Source organism: Schistocerca americana, unplaced genomic scaffold (genome assembly GCF_021461395.2).
Source record: "Schistocerca americana isolate TAMUIC-IGC-003095 unplaced genomic scaffold, iqSchAmer2.1 HiC_scaffold_116, whole genome shotgun sequence".
NCBI lineage: Eukaryota > Metazoa > Arthropoda > Insecta > Orthoptera > Acrididae > Schistocerca > Schistocerca americana.
In genome coordinates this window covers 307,840-324,347 of record NW_025725220.1, presented here as the reverse complement: position 1 = coordinate 324,347, position 16,508 = coordinate 307,840, and the positions used below count along the sequence as shown (strand labels likewise).

At 54.6% G+C, this 16,508-nt stretch overlaps 40 non-coding genes across 40 annotated transcripts; 8 read left to right on the top strand and 32 right to left on the bottom strand.

The window, feature by feature from the left end:
• Positions 1–99: 99 nt before the first annotated feature.
• Trnae-uuc lies at positions 100–171 on the bottom strand. The gene has a single exon. It is a non-coding gene; the product is annotated as a tRNA-Glu (tRNA).
• A 281-nt stretch (positions 172–452) lies between these two features.
• Positions 453–525, bottom strand: Trnam-cau. The gene has a single exon. It is a non-coding gene; the product is annotated as a tRNA-Met (tRNA).
• Positions 526–818: 293 nt separating this feature from the next.
• On the bottom strand, positions 819–889 carry Trnag-gcc. Its single transcript has one exon. It is a non-coding gene; the product is annotated as a tRNA-Gly (tRNA).
• Positions 890–1,230: 341 nt separating this feature from the next.
• Trnag-ucc lies at positions 1,231–1,302 on the top strand. The gene has a single exon. It is a non-coding gene; the product is annotated as a tRNA-Gly (tRNA).
• Positions 1,303–1,883: 581 nt separating this feature from the next.
• Trnai-aau lies at positions 1,884–1,957 on the bottom strand. Its single transcript has one exon. It is a non-coding gene; the product is annotated as a tRNA-Ile (tRNA).
• A 198-nt stretch (positions 1,958–2,155) lies between these two features.
• Positions 2,156–2,227, bottom strand: Trnae-uuc. Its single transcript has one exon. It is a non-coding gene; the product is annotated as a tRNA-Glu (tRNA).
• A 281-nt stretch (positions 2,228–2,508) lies between these two features.
• On the bottom strand, positions 2,509–2,581 carry Trnam-cau. The gene has a single exon. It is a non-coding gene; the product is annotated as a tRNA-Met (tRNA).
• A 293-nt stretch (positions 2,582–2,874) lies between these two features.
• On the bottom strand, positions 2,875–2,945 carry Trnag-gcc. The gene has a single exon. It is a non-coding gene; the product is annotated as a tRNA-Gly (tRNA).
• A 341-nt stretch (positions 2,946–3,286) lies between these two features.
• Positions 3,287–3,358, top strand: Trnag-ucc. Its single transcript has one exon. It is a non-coding gene; the product is annotated as a tRNA-Gly (tRNA).
• Positions 3,359–3,939: 581 nt separating this feature from the next.
• Trnai-aau lies at positions 3,940–4,013 on the bottom strand. Its single transcript has one exon. It is a non-coding gene; the product is annotated as a tRNA-Ile (tRNA).
• Positions 4,014–4,211: 198 nt separating this feature from the next.
• Trnae-uuc lies at positions 4,212–4,283 on the bottom strand. Its single transcript has one exon. It is a non-coding gene; the product is annotated as a tRNA-Glu (tRNA).
• A 281-nt stretch (positions 4,284–4,564) lies between these two features.
• Trnam-cau lies at positions 4,565–4,637 on the bottom strand. Its single transcript has one exon. It is a non-coding gene; the product is annotated as a tRNA-Met (tRNA).
• A 293-nt stretch (positions 4,638–4,930) lies between these two features.
• Trnag-gcc lies at positions 4,931–5,001 on the bottom strand. The gene has a single exon. It is a non-coding gene; the product is annotated as a tRNA-Gly (tRNA).
• Positions 5,002–5,342: 341 nt separating this feature from the next.
• On the top strand, positions 5,343–5,414 carry Trnag-ucc. The gene has a single exon. It is a non-coding gene; the product is annotated as a tRNA-Gly (tRNA).
• A 581-nt stretch (positions 5,415–5,995) lies between these two features.
• Positions 5,996–6,069, bottom strand: Trnai-aau. The gene has a single exon. It is a non-coding gene; the product is annotated as a tRNA-Ile (tRNA).
• Positions 6,070–6,267: 198 nt separating this feature from the next.
• On the bottom strand, positions 6,268–6,339 carry Trnae-uuc. Its single transcript has one exon. It is a non-coding gene; the product is annotated as a tRNA-Glu (tRNA).
• Positions 6,340–6,620: 281 nt separating this feature from the next.
• Positions 6,621–6,693, bottom strand: Trnam-cau. Its single transcript has one exon. It is a non-coding gene; the product is annotated as a tRNA-Met (tRNA).
• Positions 6,694–6,986: 293 nt separating this feature from the next.
• On the bottom strand, positions 6,987–7,057 carry Trnag-gcc. The gene has a single exon. It is a non-coding gene; the product is annotated as a tRNA-Gly (tRNA).
• A 341-nt stretch (positions 7,058–7,398) lies between these two features.
• Trnag-ucc lies at positions 7,399–7,470 on the top strand. Its single transcript has one exon. It is a non-coding gene; the product is annotated as a tRNA-Gly (tRNA).
• Positions 7,471–8,051: 581 nt separating this feature from the next.
• Trnai-aau lies at positions 8,052–8,125 on the bottom strand. Its single transcript has one exon. It is a non-coding gene; the product is annotated as a tRNA-Ile (tRNA).
• Positions 8,126–8,323: 198 nt separating this feature from the next.
• Trnav-uac lies at positions 8,324–8,395 on the bottom strand. Its single transcript has one exon. It is a non-coding gene; the product is annotated as a tRNA-Val (tRNA).
• Positions 8,396–8,676: 281 nt separating this feature from the next.
• On the bottom strand, positions 8,677–8,749 carry Trnam-cau. Its single transcript has one exon. It is a non-coding gene; the product is annotated as a tRNA-Met (tRNA).
• A 293-nt stretch (positions 8,750–9,042) lies between these two features.
• Positions 9,043–9,113, bottom strand: Trnag-gcc. Its single transcript has one exon. It is a non-coding gene; the product is annotated as a tRNA-Gly (tRNA).
• Positions 9,114–9,454: 341 nt separating this feature from the next.
• Trnag-ucc lies at positions 9,455–9,526 on the top strand. The gene has a single exon. It is a non-coding gene; the product is annotated as a tRNA-Gly (tRNA).
• A 581-nt stretch (positions 9,527–10,107) lies between these two features.
• On the bottom strand, positions 10,108–10,181 carry Trnai-aau. The gene has a single exon. It is a non-coding gene; the product is annotated as a tRNA-Ile (tRNA).
• A 198-nt stretch (positions 10,182–10,379) lies between these two features.
• Trnae-uuc lies at positions 10,380–10,451 on the bottom strand. The gene has a single exon. It is a non-coding gene; the product is annotated as a tRNA-Glu (tRNA).
• A 281-nt stretch (positions 10,452–10,732) lies between these two features.
• On the bottom strand, positions 10,733–10,805 carry Trnam-cau. Its single transcript has one exon. It is a non-coding gene; the product is annotated as a tRNA-Met (tRNA).
• A 293-nt stretch (positions 10,806–11,098) lies between these two features.
• Positions 11,099–11,169, bottom strand: Trnag-gcc. Its single transcript has one exon. It is a non-coding gene; the product is annotated as a tRNA-Gly (tRNA).
• A 341-nt stretch (positions 11,170–11,510) lies between these two features.
• Trnag-ucc lies at positions 11,511–11,582 on the top strand. The gene has a single exon. It is a non-coding gene; the product is annotated as a tRNA-Gly (tRNA).
• Positions 11,583–12,163: 581 nt separating this feature from the next.
• Positions 12,164–12,237, bottom strand: Trnai-aau. Its single transcript has one exon. It is a non-coding gene; the product is annotated as a tRNA-Ile (tRNA).
• Positions 12,238–12,435: 198 nt separating this feature from the next.
• Positions 12,436–12,507, bottom strand: Trnae-uuc. Its single transcript has one exon. It is a non-coding gene; the product is annotated as a tRNA-Glu (tRNA).
• Positions 12,508–12,788: 281 nt separating this feature from the next.
• On the bottom strand, positions 12,789–12,861 carry Trnam-cau. The gene has a single exon. It is a non-coding gene; the product is annotated as a tRNA-Met (tRNA).
• A 293-nt stretch (positions 12,862–13,154) lies between these two features.
• Trnag-gcc lies at positions 13,155–13,225 on the bottom strand. The gene has a single exon. It is a non-coding gene; the product is annotated as a tRNA-Gly (tRNA).
• A 341-nt stretch (positions 13,226–13,566) lies between these two features.
• On the top strand, positions 13,567–13,638 carry Trnag-ucc. The gene has a single exon. It is a non-coding gene; the product is annotated as a tRNA-Gly (tRNA).
• Positions 13,639–14,219: 581 nt separating this feature from the next.
• On the bottom strand, positions 14,220–14,293 carry Trnai-aau. The gene has a single exon. It is a non-coding gene; the product is annotated as a tRNA-Ile (tRNA).
• A 198-nt stretch (positions 14,294–14,491) lies between these two features.
• Trnae-uuc lies at positions 14,492–14,563 on the bottom strand. Its single transcript has one exon. It is a non-coding gene; the product is annotated as a tRNA-Glu (tRNA).
• A 281-nt stretch (positions 14,564–14,844) lies between these two features.
• Trnam-cau lies at positions 14,845–14,917 on the bottom strand. The gene has a single exon. It is a non-coding gene; the product is annotated as a tRNA-Met (tRNA).
• A 293-nt stretch (positions 14,918–15,210) lies between these two features.
• On the bottom strand, positions 15,211–15,281 carry Trnag-gcc. Its single transcript has one exon. It is a non-coding gene; the product is annotated as a tRNA-Gly (tRNA).
• A 341-nt stretch (positions 15,282–15,622) lies between these two features.
• On the top strand, positions 15,623–15,694 carry Trnag-ucc. The gene has a single exon. It is a non-coding gene; the product is annotated as a tRNA-Gly (tRNA).
• Positions 15,695–16,275: 581 nt separating this feature from the next.
• Positions 16,276–16,349, bottom strand: Trnai-aau. The gene has a single exon. It is a non-coding gene; the product is annotated as a tRNA-Ile (tRNA).
• Positions 16,350–16,508: the final 159 nt, after the last annotated feature.

The window sequence follows — 16,508 nt, the reverse complement described above, 5'->3', positions numbered from 1 at the left end:
CTGCTGACGGTCACGAAACAGTAGCTATATTGCGAGCAGGACGGGAAACGGCCGCTCGGACAGCTCAAACTTGTCACGATTCGTGTGGAAAAAATTCCGTTCCGGTACCGGGAATCGAACCCGGGCCTCCTGGGTGAAAGCCAGGTATCCCAGCCACTAGACCACACCGGATGCGGCCGTTTCATTCGACCGTTCGTACGGTCGCTTGTCGCATTGTCGCTCTCTTTGCGAGCATCTTTGCACATACTGACTGGCAAGGCGCGCACCTCAAACGTCGCAGAGCAATGCTTTTGGCTTCATGCTCTGCTGGGAGAAGAGGAATAGGGAAGCTGTATGTAGCAATAACAGGAAGTAAACATTTTCCCGCTGAAGCGTTGAAACGTTGTGGATAACAAACAAGAAATAAGTTGGCGCCCTAGCAACAGCACCACCTTCAGTCACAGAAAATTAGATGCCCCGGGTGAGGATCGAACTCACGACCTTAAGATTATGAGACTTACGCGCTGCCTACTGCGCTACCGAGGCAGGCGATCGTTAGACCTTCTGGAATCTTGGTAAGTACCGAATACAAGTGGTAGAGAGTCTGCACTCCCTGGCTCATTTTTTCTGTTGCTACACGTGCATTCACGGCGCGGCAGGCAACTTGCGATGCTAGGCCGACGCCAGTATGTACAATAGCACGCAGGAGTCCAAACGAGCAGTCGTCCGCGCTGCATGATTGGTTCTTTCCACACGGAATCCCGCGGTTCATTCTCATGGCTCACGCAGTTCGAGTGCGAAAGACACGCAGCACCCCTACCGGAGAAAAAACAAAATGATGCATCGGCCGGGAATCGAACCCGGGCCGCCCGCGTGGCAGGCGAGCATTCTACCACTGAACCACCGATGCTCGGGCCAGCGGTACCTTCACGCTGCTTCCCGAGCAGATGTCTCAAGGGAAAGTGGGACTGCCGTCAAGCGCCGTAGCATTCTGTGGAGAAGATGCTGCAGACGCTGAATCCTGCACTGCACTGCTTAAAGATGCCGCCAGAACGCGGTCCTCTGCGTACTCTTGCGTCGCCGGCGCCGACTCTTGCCAAAGGATGCGAAATGTGCGCGGATACGCTGTCCGAATGCGTCTGGATGTGCTCCCCTAGCCTGCCTCGAAATGCGCCTGCCGGGTACGATCACCTTCGGCCGCTGCCGACAGGCGGGAAGCCGACTCAGCGCGGTGGCGGGGCGCTCGCTTGTGCGGTGGTGGTGTAGTGGTCAGCATAGTTGCCTTCCAAGCAGTTGATCCGGGTTCGATTCCCGGCCACCGCAGCAGGCTTTTAATTTCGCGTATGAGTACTTTTGCCACGCGCTCTTAAACTATTGTTTTTTCGCCCTCTTACTCGCTGCATACCAGCCCTTAGTGTGTCTCGACTTGTCTCGACTTTGCTCAGCTGACGCGAGAGCTGACGCTCTCAAATCGGCCTATATCAAAACGACAAGCACGAGAAACGACTGAGAGAGGTAAGGAGAGGCGAGGCGATGGACACACAGCACGCCCCCTTCATTTCACGGTGGCGTCTCCCTGGCCGAATCGGGCTGTAGCTCCGAAAACAAAGGAGAAACAAAAATAGGAAGTAAAACTGCCAATAGTGCCCTGTGTTCCCATGCGCTCACCCGCCCAAGTACTGACAAGGGCCAAAGTTGTTACGCATCGGCAATCGGACATTTTCTTTCATTTTCTGTAACCAGTGTATTCAAGATATTATGGCCATTGCCGAGTGAATGCTGTAGTGCTTCCCGACGAGTCGGGTTCGGATCCTCTGTCAACTTCCACGCAGGGTGATGATCATTTGGTCATCACACTCGCCAGCTGAAATCGGCGCTGCCTTTTCGCAGTAGTAAAAGAGAAGTGGCCCGTGGGGGGATCGAACCCACGACCTTCGCGTTATTAGCACGACGCTCTAACCAACTGAGCTAACGGGCCTCGGCAGATGCAGTTGCTCAGCCCTACGCTGGAATCAGGTGGCATGAAGCCATACACCATTCCTATGGTCGTCGTGTGTCTGCTTCCCTAGTCTATATTCTGCTGACGGTCACGAAACAGTAGCTATATTGCGAGTAGGACGGGAAACGGCCGCTCGGACAGCTCAAACTTGTCACGATTCGTGTGGAAAAAATTCCGTTCCGGTACCGGGAATCGAACCCGGGCCTCCTGGGTGAAAGCCAGGTATCCCAGCCACTAGACCACACCGGATGCGGCCGTTTCATTCGACCGTTCGTACGGTCGCTTGTCGCATTGTCGCTCTCTTTGCGAGCATCTTTGCACATACTGACTGGCAAGGCGCGCACCTCAAACGTCGCAGAGCAATGCTTTTGGCTTCATGCTCTGCTGGGAGAAGAGGAATAGGGAAGCTGTATGTAGCAATAACAGGAAGTAAACATTTTCCCGCTGAAGCGTTGAAACGTTGTGGATAACAAACAAGAAATAAGTTGGCGCCCTAGCAACAGCACCACCTTCAGTCACAGAAAATTAGATGCCCCGGGTGAGGATCGAACTCACGACCTTAAGATTATGAGACTTACGCGCTGCCTACTGCGCTACCGAGGCAGGCGATCGTTAGACCTTCTGGAATCTTGGTAAGTACCGAATACAAGTGGTAGAGAGTCTGCACTCCCTGGCTCATTTTTTCTGTTGCTACACGTGCATTCACGGCGCGGCAGGCAACTTGCGATGCTAGGCCGACGCCAGTATGTACAATAGCACGCAGGAGTCCAAACGAGCAGTCGTCCGCGCTGCATGATTGGTTCTTTCCACACGGAATCCCGCGGTTCATTCTCATGGCTCACGCAGTTCGAGTGCGAAAGACACGCAGCACCCCTACCGGAGAAAAAACAAAATGATGCATCGGCCGGGAATCGAACCCGGGCCGCCCGCGTGGCAGGCGAGCATTCTACCACTGAACCACCGATGCTCGGGCCAGCGGTACCTTCACGCTGCTTCCCGAGCAGATGTCTCAAGGGAAAGTGGGACTGCCGTCAAGCGCCGTAGCATTCTGTGGAGAAGATGCTGCAGACGCTGAATCCTGCACTGCACTGCTTAAAGATGCCGCCAGAACGCGGTCCTCTGCGTACTCTTGCGTCGCCGGCGCCGACTCTTGCCAAAGGATGCGAAATGTGCGCGGATACGCTGTCCGAATGCGTCTGGATGTGCTCCCCTAGCCTGCCTCGAAATGCGCCTGCCGGGTACGATCACCTTCGGCCGCTGCCGACAGGCGGGAAGCCGACTCAGCGCGGTGGCGGGGCGCTCGCTTGTGCGGTGGTGGTGTAGTGGTCAGCATAGTTGCCTTCCAAGCAGTTGATCCGGGTTCGATTCCCGGCCACCGCAGCAGGCTTTTAATTTCGCGTATGAGTACTTTTGCCACGCGCTCTTAAACTATTGTTTTTTCGCCCTCTTACTCGCTGCATACCAGCCCTTAGTGTGTCTCGACTTGTCTCGACTTTGCTCAGCTGACGCGAGAGCTGACGCTCTCAAATCGGCCTATATCAAAACGACAAGCACGAGAAACGACTGAGAGAGGTAAGGAGAGGCGAGGCGATGGACACACAGCACGCCCCCTTCATTTCACGGTGGCGTCTCCCTGGCCGAATCGGGCTGTAGCTCCGAAAACAAAGGAGAAACAAAAATAGGAAGTAAAACTGCCAATAGTGCCCTGTGTTCCCATGCGCTCACCCGCCCAAGTACTGACAAGGGCCAAAGTTGTTACGCATCGGCAATCGGACATTTTCTTTCATTTTCTGTAACCAGTGTATTCAAGATATTATGGCCATTGCCGAGTGAATGCTGTAGTGCTTCCCGACGAGTCGGGTTCGGATCCTCTGTCAACTTCCACGCAGGGTGATGATCATTTGGTCATCACACTCGCCAGCTGAAATCGGCGCTGCCTTTTCGCAGTAGTAAAAGAGAAGTGGCCCGTGGGGGGATCGAACCCACGACCTTCGCGTTATTAGCACGACGCTCTAACCAACTGAGCTAACGGGCCTCGGCAGATGCAGTTGCTCAGCCCTACGCTGGAATCAGGTGGCATGAAGCCATACACCATTCCTATGGTCGTCGTGTGTCTGCTTCCCTAGTCTATATTCTGCTGACGGTCACGAAACAGTAGCTATATTGCGAGCAGGACGGGAAACGGCCGCTCGGACAGCTCAAACTTGTCACGATTCGTGTGGAAAAAATTCCGTTCCGGTACCGGGAATCGAACCCGGGCCTCCTGGGTGAAAGCCAGGTATCCCAGCCACTAGACCACACCGGATGCGGCCGTTTCATTCGACCGTTCGTACGGTCGCTTGTCGCATTGTCGCTCTCTTTGCGAGCATCTTTGCACATACTGACTGGCAAGGCGCGCACCTCAAACGTCGCAGAGCAATGCTTTTGGCTTCATGCTCTGCTGGGAGAAGAGGAATAGGGAAGCTGTATGTAGCAATAACAGGAAGTAAACATTTTCCCGCTGAAGCGTTGAAACGTTGTGGATAACAAACAAGAAATAAGTTGGCGCCCTAGCAACAGCACCACCTTCAGTCACAGAAAATTAGATGCCCCGGGTGAGGATCGAACTCACGACCTTAAGATTATGAGACTTACGCGCTGCCTACTGCGCTACCGAGGCAGGCGATCGTTAGACCTTCTGGAATCTTGGTAAGTACCGAATACAAGTGGTAGAGAGTCTGCACTCCCTGGCTCATTTTTTCTGTTGCTACACGTGCATTCACGGCGCGGCAGGCAACTTGCGATGCTAGGCCGACGCCAGTATGTACAATAGCACGCAGGAGTCCAAACGAGCAGTCGTCCGCGCTGCATGATTGGTTCTTTCCACACGGAATCCCGCGGTTCATTCTCATGGCTCACGCAGTTCGAGTGCGAAAGACACGCAGCACCCCTACCGGAGAAAAAACAAAATGATGCATCGGCCGGGAATCGAACCCGGGCCGCCCGCGTGGCAGGCGAGCATTCTACCACTGAACCACCGATGCTCGGGCCAGCGGTACCTTCACGCTGCTTCCCGAGCAGATGTCTCAAGGGAAAGTGGGACTGCCGTCAAGCGCCGTAGCATTCTGTGGAGAAGATGCTGCAGACGCTGAATCCTGCACTGCACTGCTTAAAGATGCCGCCAGAACGCGGTCCTCTGCGTACTCTTGCGTCGCCGGCGCCGACTCTTGCCAAAGGATGCGAAATGTGCGCGGATACGCTGTCCGAATGCGTCTGGATGTGCTCCCCTAGCCTGCCTCGAAATGCGCCTGCCGGGTACGATCACCTTCGGCCGCTGCCGACAGGCGGGAAGCCGACTCAGCGCGGTGGCGGGGCGCTCGCTTGTGCGGTGGTGGTGTAGTGGTCAGCATAGTTGCCTTCCAAGCAGTTGATCCGGGTTCGATTCCCGGCCACCGCAGCAGGCTTTTAATTTCGCGTATGAGTACTTTTGCCACGCGCTCTTAAACTATTGTTTTTTCGCCCTCTTACTCGCTGCATACCAGCCCTTAGTGTGTCTCGACTTGTCTCGACTTTGCTCAGCTGACGCGAGAGCTGACGCTCTCAAATCGGCCTATATCAAAACGACAAGCACGAGAAACGACTGAGAGAGGTAAGGAGAGGCGAGGCGATGGACACACAGCACGCCCCCTTCATTTCACGGTGGCGTCTCCCTGGCCGAATCGGGCTGTAGCTCCGAAAACAAAGGAGAAACAAAAATAGGAAGTAAAACTGCCAATAGTGCCCTGTGTTCCCATGCGCTCACCCGCCCAAGTACTGACAAGGGCCAAAGTTGTTACGCATCGGCAATCGGACATTTTCTTTCATTTTCTGTAACCAGTGTATTCAAGATATTATGGCCATTGCCGAGTGAATGCTGTAGTGCTTCCCGACGAGTCGGGTTCGGATCCTCTGTCAACTTCCACGCAGGGTGATGATCATTTGGTCATCACACTCGCCAGCTGAAATCGGCGCTGCCTTTTCGCAGTAGTAAAAGAGAAGTGGCCCGTGGGGGGATCGAACCCACGACCTTCGCGTTATTAGCACGACGCTCTAACCAACTGAGCTAACGGGCCTCGGCAGATGCAGTTGCTCAGCCCTACGCTGGAATCAGGTGGCATGAAGCCATACACCATTCCTATGGTCGTCGTGTGTCTGCTTCCCTAGTCTATATTCTGCTGACGGTCACGAAACAGTAGCTATATTGCGAGCAGGACGGGAAACGGCCGCTCGGACAGCTCAAACTTGTCACGATTCGTGTGGAAAAAATTCCGTTCCGGTACCGGGAATCGAACCCGGGCCTCCTGGGTGAAAGCCAGGTATCCCAGCCACTAGACCACACCGGATGCGGCCGTTTCATTCGACCGTTCGTACGGTCGCTTGTCGCATTGTCGCTCTCTTTGCGAGCATCTTTGCAAATACTGACTGGCAAGGCGCGCACCTCAAACGTCGCAGAGCAATGCTTTTGGCTTCATGCTCTGCTGGGAGAAGAGGAATAGGGAAGCTGTATGTAGCAATAACAGGAAGTAAACATTTTCCCGCTGAAGCGTTGAAACGTTGTGGATAACAAACAAGAAATAAGTTGGCGCCCTAGCAACAGCACCACCTTCAGTCACAGAAAATTAGATGCCCCGGGTGAGGATCGAACTCACGACCTTAAGATTATGAGACTTACGCGCTGCCTACTGCGCTACCGAGGCAGGCGATCGTTAGACCTTCTGGAATCTTGGTAAGTACCGAATACAAGTGGTAGAGAGTCTGCACTCCCTGGCTCATTTTTTCTGTTGCTACACGTGCATTCACGGCGCGGCAGGCAACTTGCGATGCTAGGCCGACGCCAGTATGTACAATAGCACGCAGGAGTCCAAACGAGCAGTCGTCCGCGCTGCATGATTGGTTCTTTCCACACGGAATCCCGCGGTTCATTCTCATGGCTCACGCAGTTCGAGTGCGAAAGACACGCAGCACCCCTACCGGAGAAAAAACAAAATGATGCATCGGCCGGGAATCGAACCCGGGCCGCCCGCGTGGCAGGCGAGCATTCTACCACTGAACCACCGATGCTCGGGCCAGCGGTACCTTCACGCTGCTTCCCGAGCAGATGTCTCAAGGGAAAGTGGGACTGCCGTCAAGCGCCGTAGCATTCTGTGGAGAAGATGCTGCAGACGCTGAATCCTGCACTGCACTGCTTAAAGATGCCGCCAGAACGCGGTCCTCTGCGTACTCTTGCGTCGCCGGCGCCGACTCTTGCCAAAGGATGCGAAATGTGCGCGGATACGCTGTCCGAATGCGTCTGGATGTGCTCCCCTAGCCTGCCTCGAAATGCGCCTGCCGGGTACGATCACCTTCGGCCGCTGCCGACAGGCGGGAAGCCGACTCAGCGCGGTGGCGGGGCGCTCGCTTGTGCGGTGGTGGTGTAGTGGTCAGCATAGTTGCCTTCCAAGCAGTTGATCCGGGTTCGATTCCCGGCCACCGCAGCAGGCTTTTAATTTCGCGTATGAGTACTTTTGCCACGCGCTCTTAAACTATTGTTTTTTCGCCCTCTTACTCGCTGCATACCAGCCCTTAGTGTGTCTCGACTTGTCTCGACTTTGCTCAGCTGACGCGAGAGCTGACGCTCTCAAATCGGCCTATATCAAAACGACAAGCACGAGAAACGACTGAGAGAGGTAAGGAGAGGCGAGGCGATGGACACACAGCACGCCCCCTTCATTTCACGGTGGCGTCTCCCTGGCCGAATCGGGCTGTAGCTCCGAAAACAAAGGAGAAACAAAAATAGGAAGTAAAACTGCCAATAGTGCCCTGTGTTCCCATGCGCTCACCCGCCCAAGTACTGACAAGGGCCAAAGTTGTTACGCATCGGCAATCGGACATTTTCTTTCATTTTCTGTAACCAGTGTATTCAAGATATTATGGCCATTGCCGAGTGAATGCTGTAGTGCTTCCCGACGAGTCGGGTTCGGATCCTCTGTCAACTTCCACGCAGGGTGATGATCATTTGGTCATCACACTCGCCAGCTGAAATCGGCGCTGCCTTTTCGCAGTAGTAAAAGAGAAGTGGCCCGTGGGGCGATCGAACCCACGACCTTCGCGTTATTAGCACGACGCTCTAACCAACTGAGCTAACGGGCCTCGGCAGATGCAGTTGCTCAGCCCTACGCTGGAATCAGGTGGCATGAAGCCATACACCATTCCTATGGTCGTCGTGTGTCTGCTTCCCTAGTCTATATTCTGCTGACGGTCACGAAACAGTAGCTATATTGCGAGCAGGACGGGAAACGGCCGCTCGGACAGCTCAAACTTGTCACGATTCGTGTGGAAAAAATTCCGTTCCGGTACCGGGAATCGAACCCGGGCCTCCTGGGTGTAAGCCAGGTATCCCAGCCACTAGACCACACCGGATGCGGCCGTTTCATTCGACCGTTCGTACGGTCGCTTGTCGCATTGTCGCTCTCTTTGCGAGCATCTTTGCACATACTGACTGGCAAGGCGCGCACCTCAAACGTCGCAGAGCAATGCTTTTGGCTTCATGCTCTGCTGGGAGAAGAGGAATAGGGAAGCTGTATGTAGCAATAACAGGAAGTAAACATTTTCCCGCTGAAGCGTTGAAACGTTGTGGATAACAAACAAGAAATAAGTTGGCGCCCTAGCAACAGCACCACCTTCAGTCACAGAAAATTAGATGCCCCGGGTGAGGATCGAACTCACGACCTTAAGATTATGAGACTTACGCGCTGCCTACTGCGCTACCGAGGCAGGCGATCGTTAGACCTTCTGGAATCTTGGTAAGTACCGAATACAAGTGGTAGAGAGTCTGCACTCCCTGGCTCATTTTTTCTGTTGCTACACGTGCATTCACGGCGCGGCAGGCAACTTGCGATGCTAGGCCGACGCCAGTATGTACAATAGCACGCAGGAGTCCAAACGAGCAGTCGTCCGCGCTGCATGATTGGTTCTTTCCACACGGAATCCCGCGGTTCATTCTCATGGCTCACGCAGTTCGAGTGCGAAAGACACGCAGCACCCCTACCGGAGAAAAAACAAAATGATGCATCGGCCGGGAATCGAACCCGGGCCGCCCGCGTGGCAGGCGAGCATTCTACCACTGAACCACCGATGCTCGGGCCAGCGGTACCTTCACGCTGCTTCCCGAGCAGATGTCTCAAGGGACAGTGGGACTGCCGTCAAGCGCCGTAGCATTCTGTGGAGAAGATGCTGCAGACGCTGAATCCTGCACTGCACTGCTTAAAGATGCCGCCAGAACGCGGTCCTCTGCGTACTCTTGCGTCGCCGGCGCCGACTCTTGCCAAAGGATGCGAAATGTGCGCGGATACGCTGTCCGAATGCGTCTGGATGTGCTCCCCTAGCCTGCCTCGAAATGCGCCTGCCGGGTACGATCACCTTCGGCCGCTGCCGACAGGCGGGAAGCCGACTCAGCGCGGTGGCGGGGCGCTCGCTTGTGCGGTGGTGGTGTAGTGGTCAGCATAGTTGCCTTCCAAGCAGTTGATCCGGGTTCGATTCCCGGCCACCGCAGCAGGCTTTTAATTTCGCGTATGAGTACTTTTGCCACGCGCTCTTAAACTATTGTTTTTTCGCCCTCTTACTCGCTGCATACCAGCCCTTAGTGTGTCTCGACTTGTCTCGACTTTGCTCAGCTGACGCGAGAGCTGACGCTCTCAAATCGGCCTATATCAAAACGACAAGCACGAGAAACGACTGAGAGAGGTAAGGAGAGGCGAGGCGATGGACACACAGCACGCCCCCTTCATTTCACGGTGGCGTCTCCCTGGCCGAATCGGGCTGTAGCTCCGAAAACAAAGGAGAAACAAAAATAGGAAGTAAAACTGCCAATAGTGCCCTGTGTTCCCATGCGCTCACCCGCCCAAGTACTGACAAGGGCCAAAGTTGTTACGCATCGGCAATCGGACATTTTCTTTCATTTTCTGTAACCAGTGTATTCAAGATATTATGGCCATTGCCGAGTGAATGCTGTAGTGCTTCCCGACGAGTCGGGTTCGGATCCTCTGTCAACTTCCACGCAGGGTGATGATCATTTGGTCATCACACTCGCCAGCTGAAATCGGCGCTGCCTTTTCGCAGTAGTAAAAGAGAAGTGGCCCGTGGGGGGATCGAACCCACGACCTTCGCGTTATTAGCACGACGCTCTAACCAACTGAGCTAACGGGCCTCGGCAGATGCAGTTGCTCAGCCCTACGCTGGAATCAGGTGGCATGAAGCCATACACCATTCCTATGGTCGTCGTGTGTCTGCTTCCCTAGTCTATATTCTGCTGACGGTCACGAAACAGTAGCTATATTGCGAGCAGGACGGGAAACGGCCGCTCGGACAGCTCAAACTTGTCACGATTCGTGTGGAAAAAATTCCGTTCCGGTACCGGGAATCGAACCCGGGCCTCCTGGGTGAAAGCCAGGTATCCCAGCCACTAGACCACACCGGATGCGGCCGTTTCATTCGACCGTTCGTACGGTCGCTTGTCGCATTGTCGCTCTCTTTGCGAGCATCTTTGCACATACTGACTGGCAAGGCGCGCACCTCAAACGTCGCAGAGCAATGCTTTTGGCTTCATGCTCTGCTGGGAGAAGAGGAATAGGGAAGCTGTATGTAGCAATAACAGGAAGTAAACATTTTCCCGCTGAAGCGTTGAAACGTTGTGGATAACAAACAAGAAATAAGTTGGCGCCCTAGCAACAGCACCACCTTCAGTCACAGAAAATTAGATGCCCCGGGTGAGGATCGAACTCACGACCTTAAGATTATGAGACTTACGCGCTGCCTACTGCGCTACCGAGGCAGGCGATCGTTAGACCTTCTGGAATCTTGGTAAGTACCGAATACAAGTGGTAGAGAGTCTGCACTCCCTGGCTCATTTTTTCTGTTGCTACACGTGCATTCACGGCGCGGCAGGCAACTTGCGATGCTAGGCCGACGCCAGTATGTACAATAGCACGCAGGAGTCCAAACGAGCAGTCGTCCGCGCTGCATGATTGGTTCTTTCCACACGGAATCCCGCGGTTCATTCTCATGGCTCACGCAGTTCGAGTGCGAAAGACACGCAGCACCCCTACCGGAGAAAAAACAAAATGATGCATCGGCCGGGAATCGAACCCGGGCCGCCCGCGTGGCAGGCGAGCATTCTACCACTGAACCACCGATGCTCGGGCCAGCGGTACCTTCACGCTGCTTCCCGAGCAGATGTCTCAAGGGAAAGTGGGACTGCCGTCAAGCGCCGTAGCATTCTGTGGAGAAGATGCTGCAGACGCTGAATCCTGCACTGCACTGCTTAAAGATGCCGCCAGAACGCGGTCCTCTGCGTACTCTTGCGTCGCCGGCGCCGACTCTTGCCAAAGGATGCGAAATGTGCGCGGATACGCTGTCCGAATGCGTCTGGATGTGCTCCCCTAGCCTGCCTCGAAATGCGCCTGCCGGGTACGATCACCTTCGGCCGCTGCCGACAGGCGGGAAGCCGACTCAGCGCGGTGGCGGGGCGCTCGCTTGTGCGGTGGTGGTGTAGTGGTCAGCATAGTTGCCTTCCAAGCAGTTGATCCGGGTTCGATTCCCGGCCACCGCAGCAGGCTTTTAATTTCGCGTATGAGTACTTTTGCCACGCGCTCTTAAACTATTGTTTTTTCGCCCTCTTACTCGCTGCATACCAGCCCTTAGTGTGTCTCGACTTGTCTCGACTTTGCTCAGCTGACGCGAGAGCTGACGCTCTCAAATCGGCCTATATCAAAACGACAAGCACGAGAAACGACTGAGAGAGGTAAGGAGAGGCGAGGCGATGGACACACAGCACGCCCCCTTCATTTCACGGTGGCGTCTCCCTGGCCGAATCGGGCTGTAGCTCCGAAAACAAAGGAGAAACAAAAATAGGAAGTAAAACTGCCAATAGTGCCCTGTGTTCCCATGCGCTCACCCGCCCAAGTACTGACAAGGGCCAAAGTTGTTACGCATCGGCAATCGGACATTTTCTTTCATTTTCTGTAACCAGTGTATTCAAGATATTATGGCCATTGCCGAGTGAATGCTGTAGTGCTTCCCGACGAGTCGGGTTCGGATCCTCTGTCAACTTCCACGCAGGGTGATGATCATTTGGTCATCACACTCGCCAGCTGAAATCGGCGCTGCCTTTTCGCAGTAGTAAAAGAGAAGTGGCCCGTGGGGGGATCGAACCCACGACCTTCGCGTTATTAGCACGACGCTCTAACCAACTGAGCTAACGGGCCTCGGCAGATGCAGTTGCTCAGCCCTACGCTGGAATCAGGTGGCATGAAGCCATACACCATTCCTATGGTCGTCGTGTGTCTGCTTCCCTAGTCTATATTCTGCTGACGGTCACGAAACAGTAGCTATATTGCGAGCAGGACGGGAAACGGCCGCTCGGACAGCTCAAACTTGTCACGATTCGTGTGGAAAAAATTCCGTTCCGGTACCGGGAATCGAACCCGGGCCTCCTGGGTGAAAGCCAGGTATCCCAGCCACTAGACCACACCGGATGCGGCCGTTTCATTCGACCGTTCGTACGGTCGCTTGTCGCATTGTCGCTCTCTTTGCGAGCATCTTTGCACATACTGACTGGCAAGGCGCGCACCTCAAACGTCGCAGAGCAATGCTTTTGGCTTCATGCTCTGCTGGGAGAAGAGGAATAGGGAAGCTGTATGTAGCAATAACAGGAAGTAAACATTTTCCCGCTGAAGCGTTGAAACGTTGTGGATAACAAACAAGAAATAAGTTGGCGCCCTAGCAACAGCACCACCTTCAGTCACAGAAAATTAGATGCCCCGGGTGAGGATCGAACTCACGACCTTAAGATTATGAGACTTACGCGCTGCCTACTGCGCTACCGAGGCAGGCGATCGTTAGACCTTCTGGAATCTTGGTAAGTACCGAATACAAGTGGTAGAGAGTCTGCACTCCCTGGCTCATTTTTTCTGTTGCTACACGTGCATTCACGGCGCGGCAGGCAACTTGCGATGCTAGGCCGACGCCAGTATGTACAATAGCACGCAGGAGTCCAAACGAGCAGTCGTCCGCGCTGCATGATTGGTTCTTTCCACACGGAATCCCGCGGTTCATTCTCATGGCTCACGCAGTTCGAGTGCGAAAGACACGCAGCACCCCTACCGGAGAAAAAACAAAATGATGCATCGGCCGGGAATCGAACCCGGGCCGCCCGCGTGGCAGGCGAGCATTCTACCACTGAACCACCGATGCTCGGGCCAGCGGTACCTTCACGCTGCTTCCCGAGCAGATGTCTCAAGGGAAAGTGGGACTGCCGTCAAGCGCCGTAGCATTCTGTGGAGAAGATGCTGCAGACGCTGAATCCTGCACTGCACTGCTTAAAGATGCCGCCAGAACGCGGTCCTCTGCGTACTCTTGCGTCGCCGGCGCCGACTCTTGCCAAAGGATGCGAAATGTGCGCGGATACGCTGTCCGAATGCGTCTGGATGTGCTCCCCTAGCCTGCCTCGAAATGCGCCTGCCGGGTACGATCACCTTCGGCCGCTGCCGACAGGCGGGAAGCCGACTCAGCGCGGTGGCGGGGCGCTCGCTTGTGCGGTGGTGGTGTAGTGGTCAGCATAGTTGCCTTCCAAGCAGTTGATCCGGGTTCGATTCCCGGCCACCGCAGCAGGCTTTTAATTTCGCGTATGAGTACTTTTGCCACGCGCTCTTAAACTATTGTTTTTTCGCCCTCTTACTCGCTGCATACCAGCCCTTAGTGTGTCTCGACTTGTCTCGACTTTGCTCAGCTGACGCGAGAGCTGACGCTCTCAAATCGGCCTATATCAAAACGACAAGCACGAGAAACGACTGAGAGAGGTAAGGAGAGGCGAGGCGATGGACACACAGCACGCCCCCTTCATTTCACGGTGGCGTCTCCCTGGCCGAATCGGGCTGTAGCTCCGAAAACAAAGGAGAAACAAAAATAGGAAGTAAAACTGCCAATAGTGCCCTGTGTTCCCATGCGCTCACCCGCCCAAGTACTGACAAGGGCCAAAGTTGTTACGCATCGGCAATCGGACATTTTCTTTCATTTTCTGTAACCAGTGTATTCAAGATATTATGGCCATTGCCGAGTGAATGCTGTAGTGCTTCCCGACGAGTCGGGTTCGGATCCTCTGTCAACTTCCACGCAGGGTGATGATCATTTGGTCATCACACTCGCCAGCTGAAATCGGCGCTGCCTTTTCGCAGTAGTAAAAGAGAAGTGGCCCGTGGGGGGATCGAACCCACGACCTTCGCGTTATTAGCACGACGCTCTAACCAACTGAGCTAACGGGCCTCGGCAGATGCAGTTGCTCAGCCCTACGCTGGAATCAGGTGGCATGAAGCCATACACCATTCCTATGGTCGTCGTGTGTCTGCTTCCCTAGTCTATATTCTGCTGACGGTCACGAAACAGTAGCTATATTGCGAGCAGGACGGGAAACGGCCGCTCGGACAGCTCAAACTTGTCACGATTCGTGTGGAAAAAATTCCGTTCCGGTACCGGGAATCGAACCCGGGCCTCCTGGGTGAAAGCCAGGTATCCCAGCCACTAGACCACACCGGATGCGGCCGTTTCATTCGACCGTTCGTACGGTCGCTTGTCGCATTGTCGCTCTCTTTGCGAGCATCTTTGCACATACTGACTGGCAAGGCGCGCACCTCAAACGTCGCAGAGCAATGCTTTTGGCTTCATGCTCTGCTGGGAGAAGAGGAATAGGGAAGCTGTATGTAGCAATAACAGGAAGTAAACATTTTCCCGCTGAAGCGTTGAAACGTTGTGGATAACAAACAAGAAATAAGTTGGCGCCCTAGCAACAGCACCACCTTCAGTCACAGAAAATTAGATGCCCCGGGTGAGGATCGAACTCACGACCTTAAGATTATGAGACTTACGCGCTGCCTACTGCGCTACCGAGGCAGGCGATCGTTAGACCTTCTGGAATCTTGGTAAGTACCGAATACAAGTGGTAGAGAGTCTGCACTCCCTGGCTCATTTTTTCTGTTGCTACACGTGCATTCACGGCGCGGCAGGCAACTTGCGATGCTAGGCCGACGCCAGTATGTACAATAGCACGCAGGAGTCCAAACGAGCAGTCGTCCGCGCTGCATGATTGGTTCTTTCCACACGGAATCCCGCGGTTCATTCTCATGGCTCACGCAGTTCGAGTGCGAAAGACACGCAGCACCCCTACCGGAGAAAAAACAAAATGATGCATCGGCCGGGAATCGAACCCGGGCCGCCCGCGTGGCAGGCGAGCATTCTACCACTGAACCACCGATGCTCGGGCCAGCGGTACCTTCACGCTGCTTCCCGAGCAGATGTCTCAAGGGAAAGTGGGACTGCCGTCAAGCGCCGTAGCATTCTGTGGAGAAGATGCTGCAGACGCTGAATCCTGCACTGCACTGCTTAAAGATGCCGCCAGAACGCGGTCCTCTGCGTACTCTTGCGTCGCCGGCGCCGACTCTTGCCAAAGGATGCGAAATGTGCGCGGATACGCTGTCCGAATGCGTCTGGATGTGCTCCCCTAGCCTGCCTCGAAATGCGCCTGCCGGGTACGATCACCTTCGGCCGCTGCCGACAGGCGGGAAGCCGACTCAGCGCGGTGGCGGGGCGCTCGCTTGTGCGGTGGTGGTGTAGTGGTCAGCATAGTTGCCTTCCAAGCAGTTGATCCGGGTTCGATTCCCGGCCACCGCAGCAGGCTTTTAATTTCGCGTATGAGTACTTTTGCCACGCGCTCTTAAACTATTGTTTTTTCGCCCTCTTACTCGCTGCATACCAGCCCTTAGTGTGTCTCGACTTGTCTCGACTTTGCTCAGCTGACGCGAGAGCTGACGCTCTCAAATCGGCCTATATCAAAACGACAAGCACGAGAAACGACTGAGAGAGGTAAGGAGAGGCGAGGCGATGGACACACAGCACGCCCCCTTCATTTCACGGTGGCGTCTCCCTGGCCGAATCGGGCTGTAGCTCCGAAAACAAAGGAGAAACAAAAATAGGAAGTAAAACTGCCAATAGTGCCCTGTGTTCCCATGCGCTCACCCGCCCAAGTACTGACAAGGGCCAAAGTTGTTACGCATCGGCAATCGGACATTTTCTTTCATTTTCTGTAACCAGTGTATTCAAGATATTATGGCCATTGCCGAGTGAATGCTGTAGTGCTTCCCGACGAGTCGGGTTCGGATCCTCTGTCAACTTCCACGCAGGGTGATGATCATTTGGTCATCACACTCGCCAGCTGAAATCGGCGCTGCCTTTTCGCAGTAGTAAAAGAGAAGTGGCCCGTGGGGGGATCGAACCCACGACCTTCGCGTTATTAGCACGACGCTCTAACCAACTGAGCTAACGGGCCTCGGCAGATGCAGTTGCTCAGCCCTACGCTGGAATCAGGTGGCATGAAGCCATACACCATTCCTATGGTCGTCGTGTGTCTGCTTCCCTAGTCTATATTCTGCTGACGGTCACGAAACAGTAGCTATATTGCGAGCAGGACGGGAAACGGCCGCTCGGA